This window comes from Misgurnus anguillicaudatus, unplaced genomic scaffold (genome assembly GCF_027580225.2).
Source record: "Misgurnus anguillicaudatus unplaced genomic scaffold, ASM2758022v2 HiC_scaffold_29, whole genome shotgun sequence".
Taxonomy (NCBI): Eukaryota; Metazoa; Chordata; class Actinopteri; order Cypriniformes; family Cobitidae; genus Misgurnus; species Misgurnus anguillicaudatus.
In genome coordinates this window covers 1,602,512-1,611,473 of record NW_027395279.1, presented here as the reverse complement: position 1 = coordinate 1,611,473, position 8,962 = coordinate 1,602,512, and positions in this window count along the sequence as shown.

Here is an 8,962-nt window from a genome sequence, read left to right as displayed (position 1 = left end):
GCCAAATTGGTTGAGAGCCCACCAGGGTTTCTTTGGTCTGTCTGCACACCCATCAGTGCCGTTAACATTTGGGTCCAGTCAGGTTAAAAAAATGGCACTAGTTTGGGTCGGACTCAACTCTAAATTTCTCGGGCTTGTCTCGGGTCAGGTCTTTCTTTAAAATTAACGTAAACTTAAAAAAGAATACGCTGGATTTTTTTTGCATGCACTTTTTAAAGTGAGTTTTACCTGGAATTTTAAGCAATTTAAGCAATTGCAATTTTTTAAAGTAAGTTTTATGGAATTATAAGCAATTGCAAAATTCCATGTAAAACTTACTTAGTGGATGCAAAAATAATGCACTATATTTATGCACTATAAGTAAATCCAGCATATTATTTTTAGCAGTATTCAAGTCCACTGCCTATTTAGTTATGTTTCCTTCTTACAAATTTTACATGATAAAATTAAGTTGAATTTACTGTAATTTTTACTCATATTTGGTTAAAAATAAATAATTATTTTTTAAAATATAATTTGCTCATTTTATTTGGTTAAATTTACTAAGCCACCAAATAATTTTTTACTGTGTAAGTGTTCATGCTGCCCTAAAATATTGAGTTAATTCTACTTAAAAACATCAATCGACTTAAAAAAGAATTCTAATATTTTTAAGTAAAATTAATTCAAAATATTAAGGCACACTGTAAAAAAATTTGGCATTTTTGTCAAATAAAGATATATTTTTATTGTACTTTAACTTAACAAATTAAGTTTAACAATTTCAACTTGTTTTTTAAAGTTATGTCAACCTAATCACAGGTCAAAATTTTTAAACTTGACAAAACCAAGTTCACTGAAAAAAAATATTTATATAATTTACTCAATTTTTTAAGGTAAGTGGTTGCAATCTATTTAAGCTACATTTAAACAAAAGTTTTTTATTTTACTTTACTACTTTTTTGTTTGAGTGTAGCATAAATAAATATATTGAAACCACTTACCTTAAAAAATTGAGTAAATTGAATAAATCATTTTTTTTCAGTGTTGTTTTGACTTCATGCTGCTTTTTTACAATGCAGCACACTTACTTTCTTCAAGTTGAAGCAACAAATGAAAATTTTCGTTGCAAAACGAGATAACCACCGTTTTTTTAATTGTTCAGAAATCTCGTTTTTTGGTTGTGCATTCCAATTAATTTCCATGCAACTGCAGTTGGTTTGTTTTGATTTAAACCTTTATAACTTAAAAAATACAGCTAAGTAGCACCATGAAACAAAATAATAACATGATAACATAATAATAAACATGTTTTGACAAAAATGTTAAAAAATGGATTTATCTCGTTTTGCAACGAAACTCTTCAAATCTTCATTTACAGTGTTTTCAGAAAGTTCTCAACATTTCAGCTATAATTACAGACTTTGGTAAATCAGAACAAAGTTGGAGACATTTTTGAGATGTCTTCTGAAACTCAAAGCCGAACATTTGTTCTTTATTTAATCTCATTGTCTATGAGAAACAATTAAGAGAATGAAAAATCTGAATGTTTTCATCTCCTGTGGGCACACGTACACATTGTACATATTTGCTGAATATCACCATAATGAGATTACAGTAATATAGCGTAACAAAACGCCTTGTTAATCACACAGTTTAATTAAAGCACTTTTTCTGAGCTTCTGGTGTAAAATTAGCTGAATATAACTTTGGCTTTTTGCCATCACATTTCAGAAAGAAACTTTTCAGCTTCATAACAGAAAGAGAAATGTATTTCGTCTTTATGGCCACACACACTTTGATAACAGTAGTTAGTTTTTTCTCTGCGCGTTTCCCATAGGAGACATTTCGGTTGGGCAATGCTGTGTTGTCCGCGGGACACTCGGAGGTTCACCAGGAACATTCAGTCATGTAGTAAACAGCCACACAGCACAGCGTATAGAAATGGTGGATAAAGCCTCTCGCTGATGTTTCCCCCTGATATATGCATCCTGTTTTTGTTGCCGTCCACTGTGATAAATGGTGTCTGTTTTATTTTTAATAAGCCTTTGGAAATAATGAGATGAGGTCGGTGACAGTCTGGTTTGTACGCGTGCGGTTCACCCCCCCACCTCCTCCTCCTCTGTCAATTTAATCTGGCAAGATGAATTTAGTCAGTAGTTATTGACGTGTCTAGCATTGCGATGTTGATGCAGCGCAGTGATGGTGGAAGTCATAAATCAACACAGAGATTCGACACAGAGATTTATAGTGCGGGAGAAAACTCACCGTATCTCAGGCTATTTATTACCCAGCACATCTTAAACACGGCACCGTCTCTCTGTGACACCATAATGACATAACTTTAAACTTACATGTATGAAGACAGAAGAAAAATACTTTACTTATGTACTTATTTTAAAAATATATAACATATTGAATTTTCCAATAAACATTATTTAGTATAAATTAAAATGAAAGAACATTCAAAATTGAGACATTAAAATGTATTACTAAACATTGTTGATCAATATGACTATCACTGTACACTGTAAAAAGTCATTCTGCAGGCTTGTAGATTTGATGAAATTGAATATGTAAACTTTATTTAATAAAATTAATTTCATGTAGTTTGGTATTTTTTTTGTGTTAAAATTCTTTAAAAATGACTGGAATAAAAACAACTTATTGTTTTTATGAAGGATTTAGCTATTCTTATTGTGTATCTGCGCATGTAGCGAATACTGAATAAATCCAACGTAATATTAATCAGCTGTTTTAAATCAAAAACCATTCCGGGTTGATATGCAGGTCCTGAGCGCTGAGCAGACGGATTTAGGAAATATTTCTGTTATTGTGCCAAAATTCAAAGTTTTGAAAGCATTTCAGTCGAGAATGTATGTTTTTTAAACAAGAATCTGCAGTAGGTTCATAAAGATATCGCCTATTTAAACATTTCCTTCGAGTTTTGTGGCGATGGGAGCTCCAGATAATCAGCCGGCGCTCCGCGCGTAAATATACCGGTCAACGTCGCCTCACCTCGGCCAGTCTCTGAAAATCTCCGCTGGCTGTGACGTCAATGTAGTGTTTAAACTGTGGATAAAATTCATTTCGGGTAAATTTAACGGGCAATCTTTAGTCTTATAAGTCTATAAGCAGGGTTTCTTTGTATAATTTGTTTGTAATTTGTAAATATTAATTACAATAAGGATTCATATGAACTGGGTTTGGACGTAACTTCAGCTTTAGGACCCAGGAGGTCGCATATCTAGGATGCATTCGTCGATTCACATGCTGCGATTGGTGGTCCAGATGCAACTCATTTTGAGTGACAGAAAAACTGACCAATCATACTGTTCCTCTGAATGGGTGGGTTCTCTTATCACTAACTCTCATAGATATGTAATATGTATGTCTATTATGACAAATTCTGCTCGCTCGCTCGCTTGGTTCGTGTTTTGAAGATAAATGTGACTTTACTGCGGTCTTTTTCGGTTTATTTAGTTTTGTGTTAATTATATCCACAAAGTATTACAATAAATTGGTAATGTAAAACTATTCTCCGCTGTAAATTAATTGTGTGCTCAATTGCGACGCCCTGTGTTGAATTTTCCCGCGGAAAACATGAACAACCATTGCTGACTGAAATGTTTGACAAAGGCCTCTTACTGGAGTACAGTATCATTACTGAGGGGAAATATAACATTATTCATTTAATTCCACAAAAGGTGAGTAAGATATTAAATGTATAAGTTGTCTTTTTAAAATGTTTAAGCTTTCTACATAATGTAAGTTTAACATTTATTATTATTAATTTCGCGACATATTATCTAAATTGTGTGTTCATGAAGGCATGTACTGCAGTTTCCTGCAGACAACGTGAATCATTGCTAAGGGAGAACTTTATTCACAACACAAGGTGAGGAATATTATTCAATAAATATATTGTACATATTATATTGTGTATATAGTGTATGTGTGTGTATATACACATGTGAGTAACTTGGTTAACAAATAAATGTGACTGTATCCTATCGTGTGACAGAAAAAAATGTAGGGAAAAGATTTGCCCTAATTATAAATATAGATTATATATCTTTTCAAACATTTTTTTGATATTATTTGTAATTCCAATGAGAATTTTATTTATCAGTTTTCAATATTACTGTACATTTCAAACATACCTAACTTAATAAGCCACAAACTCAGATGAACTCCATTGCACATATCTTCCAGTTTTCTTTAAAACATTTTAATATACAAGTTTAATGTGTGGATTATTTCAATATTCAATCTGTATACATTTCTAAAGGTTTTAAGACATATTTGCTGTTTAATGTTGCAGGATAAAGATGAAGAGGCGGGACTTGAGCAGCTTTTGTGATGGCTGTAATTGTAAAGAATGGATCTTCTAGGAGTGGAAGCCCAAAGGATGCTGGAATTGTTATTGAGGCCTTAAAGGTGTTCCCAGGGCATGCTTTATCCTTGGATCTATGCATTGAATCTCCAGTATCCCAGGCATCTTTTCAGGTGTTTCAGAAACTTTTCTTGGAGCTGGATTCTTCAAAGTTTATGAACTGATTACAGTACAGTAAGTCTAAACTGCTGTCTGATTTTCTGGGTGTGAATCAATGTAACAGAACACAAACATGGAACCTTGTGAACGGGAAATGTGGACGGTTTTCTTTAAAGACTGTAAAATACTTTTTGTACACTGTTACAAATACACCATTAAAAATGAGATGCTTTCCTGTTCTTTTGACTGCAATAAAATAAGAATTGATTCATCTTTGTCTGTCATTCTGAAATCAGATATAATACTCATTACTAATAAAAATATTAATGGATGATGTTAAATTAAAATAGTATAATTGAATAGTATTTATTGTATAGTGCTAGGTCTTTGTCCTGTATACCCAATATTTTGTTTAAATTTAAATTAATTTCTAATTGCAAATAGCAGTTAACCTTTTTGAATGGGTTACTATTAAAGAGTTTATGGAGTGATTCTAACACAATTTTTATTTGTTGAATTTAATTAATGATATTGCTTGTAATCTGTTGCCACACTTTTATTGAGTAGATATGGCATAATATTTTTTATTGTATAGTGCTAGATCTTTTTCTAGTATACCCAATATTTTTGTTTAAATTTTAATAAAAAATTTAATTGCAAATTGCAGTTTGGCTTTTTGAATATGTTAATATTAAGGAGTTTATAGAGTAAATCTAAATCAATTTTGATTTGTTGAATGTAATTAATGATATTGCTTGTAATCTGTTGCCACAATTTTATTGAGTAGATGGGGCATATTATTTTTTACAGTGTAAGCCCGACTAAGATCTTATGCATAAAATTGACTTTGCTAAGGTAAGAGAGATCCGCCAAGACTTTGTACGTATTTTAGTTGGATAAATCATGTGAATTCTTACAAAGTGAATTAAACAAAACATACAATTATAATGTTTCCCCACCCCTTAGCCCAACATGAGATTGTGTTTGAGAGATTCCTTCAGGCACTCTCAAAAAAAATGTGGGGTTTAATTAAACCCAGCGTAGGGTCAAAAAGTGACGAACCCAGCCTTTGGGTTAAATGAATCCAGAAAATGTTATATATGACCCAACAATGGGTTAAAACAACCCAGTATAAGTTGACTTATAACCCAACATGTTTAATTAATACATTTTTGGCACAATGCTGGATTGAAAATCTCTCCAACACAGTGCCATAGCAATTCGTTCGTATTTTATGAGCTGGCAATAAATAACCAAGCATTTTTTTTTGTGTGTGTTTAATGTCATGTTTTGTTTGAATAAGGACAAGATCATTGTTAAGTCATCATTTATTCAAAGTTAAACTGCTGCTCTCATCTTAAAAAGTTTACGGAACAAAGTTACAAGTGACAGCTTGCTGTAGCTTCTGAGTCTGCTGAAACCTGTGTGTATGTGTATATATGTGACTTCTGTTGTCGTTCCTGTAGAAATAGACAACCATCTGCTACCAACAACTGTCCAAGAGAGAGAGAGAGAGAGAGAGAGAGAGAGAGAGAGAAATGGTGATAAAAAGGTCCCACTTTTATTAAATTATTTGGCCCACCCCAGCCTGTCCCGCATCACTGTTTGTATTTTAACAACCCACACCCACGACCATTAAATAGAAATACAATGCATTGTAATGTAAATACAAACAAGCTTTATTTCAGCCGAAAACAGCTTGGAAACAGCCATTAGATTACATCGCCCTGTAAACAATATAAGCTTATGAACCATAGAAACCATGCATATTAATAACAAGATAGTATAATGACGTTTTGAACATTTACAAAGCAGCGTTTGTATTATCTATTTATAAATGCCGACCTTCATTTCTCCCGCACCTCGTCTTTCATCTTCACTTCTATTTCTCCATTTGATTTGTTGTGACTGGTGGCGGGAGCCAATGGTTTGGGGACATAACGCAAGTTACGTTATTACATAGGCCAACGTATAAGGCTGGGAGATAAAACGTTATCGATATGTACCGTTGATACACCTTTAACGATAACTATAGGAAAACCTTTCGATATGACGCCTATGCATTTGCTAGCAATGCATGTGTTGCTGTGGGGTTCGGTTGCGCCATCGCCCTGTAACAGGAAAAGCATGAAAATGTGTAAAAATGAGTGCTGTGGCCGAGGAGATTGTCAATAATTAAAGGAAATGTCAGCTCGCCAATATGGCAGTTCTTTGATTTTTGCATCTGACCCGCATCAGAACAATGTTGTGTGTAAGCTGTGGCCGTTATACTTCTTTTCCGCGTTCACGTCCGGCCAACGCGCACACGCATCAGTGCAGCTTTCAAAGTTTACTCACTGCGGCTACACGCGGATGGCAGTGTTCGACACATATGCAATACAAGTGATTTCTTATTCAAATTATTACTCTACCAATCCGTACTGATTTGGCGACAATTACAGTACATTAAAAAATGTAGGTGAAGAAAAGTAGCCGATCCACCATTGCAAACAATGTTTAGAACAAACAACAAGAAACAAAGAACAGAAATTAAACATTATGGTGACGAAAATTCGACAGAGATGGCATTTATAGAGTTTATTTATCACCAATTTAATTTTTATGTAAGATATACACATTATTTGTATCGCTAAACAATTGTTTATTGTTTGCCTTAATAACGTGTGGTAAATTAAAACTTTTTTCTACTTGTCATTTTTAAAAAGCAAAATAAAAATATGCTCTTTTAAAGCACAACTTTTCGTCTAGATCCGGTCGTGATGCGCCAGCGTGACCCCACGCAATACGTCATGACGTCAAGAGGTCACAGAGGACGAACGCGAAACTCCGCCCCAGTGTTTACAAGTGTGTTGAAAGAGGACCGTTCCTACGTTGTTGTATGTCAACTGATACTAATTAATGTCTTTGTGTCAGTTTATTGTTTACAATAGTTCGCAAATGTGCGTTTTATATATGTAACACGTGACCTCCCTACGTCACTACGCATTTACGTTAGGTCGCGCTGGACCGGACCTACACGAAAAGTTGTGGTTTAAAAGAGCATATTTTTTATTTTTCTTGTCAAAAATGACAAAAATAAAATGTATCAATAATTTTCGCTTTCTAATGATATAACACATTGTATTGATTATAAACATTTTAGCTCTATCACCCAGCCCTATTACGTATTGTAACTTTATTAAAGAACCATAATGAAACATTGGTTTAATAACGGCTACAGGGAATTGCACATAACATACATGTGTTTTCTTTATTTTGTTTATAATGACCTGTTGCACACATAAAACGACAATATCTTTACCTTTCCGTGGGTTACCCGAGAGCCCTGTGGGTTATGAGACGACCCACGCATAACTAATGTGAAAGTGTTTGTGATGTCATCAGAGGGGGTAAAGATTTTATGTCAGTCCAGCACTCGATTATTCCCCTCCTCAAAGCCAATAAAGCCACAAGAATCTGTATAGAAAGTGATTATACAGTCAACCGGTATTTATTGCTAAATATCAACCCTTACAGGGCACTGAAGTGGCGTGGGTCATGTATCACTTTTAATGACATCATATTAAATGATCAAAATAAATGAATAATAATAAAATATAAAGAAAATTACTGACATTATTCAGACGTTTGTTAACTAACTGCTGTGACTGGCCAATCAATGTTAAGTATCCCAGAGAGGGTCACATACCTCATTTATTGACTTCTTGATATTTGCTTTCTAAAACCCTGCTCTGTTTACAGGTTTCTGTGTGGATCGATTTGACAAAGTTTAGCAGATTTATACACTGCACAAAAATTTCAGAGCATAAAACTCAAAAAATTCTAGTGACTTCTAGTGTTCTAATTCTAGTGATCATGTCAGGTGTCTCAGTTCTGAAATTTCAAATTTGGTGGGATCAAATCTTCATAGATAATTAGAAATTTAGTTATTTTAGTAAACAAAACCTGCAATATTTTTGTTTCTTTTATAATTAAGTTGCCAATTAAGTCACAAAAAGCCACATGTTTTAAAAGTTGTCTGTTATCTTTTTAGTTTAACAGCAGGATTTATTCAGTAGCTCATTCAATACTTGTTCAGTTTATCTACTGCTGCATTTTATCCATTTTACAACATCTCAGATGTGTGAGCTGAGACTTCACTACTGATAGTGAACAGCAGACAGATTTCTGTAAAGCATTTACTAATGTCTTGAAAATTTCCTAATGGGGCGTAGACACCAAACATGGATAAATCAATTTGTGCAAGTAGATTACACAAGTCAAGTCAATGCAAAGATACGAATAGATGCAAACTCACACGTGCAATGCAAATGATGTTTAAAAAGTGCTGCGCAATTGCTGAGAAAACACACACTATTCGCCTCAAATGTGTCTTCGTGCAAGTTAAAAATGTTCAACTCGAGCGAAAAATTAGCATGACACGAAGTTAAATCCCACAAGTAATCTAGAGCAAGGAATGCAATGATTCGTGTTTGGGGTGTGTGCAGC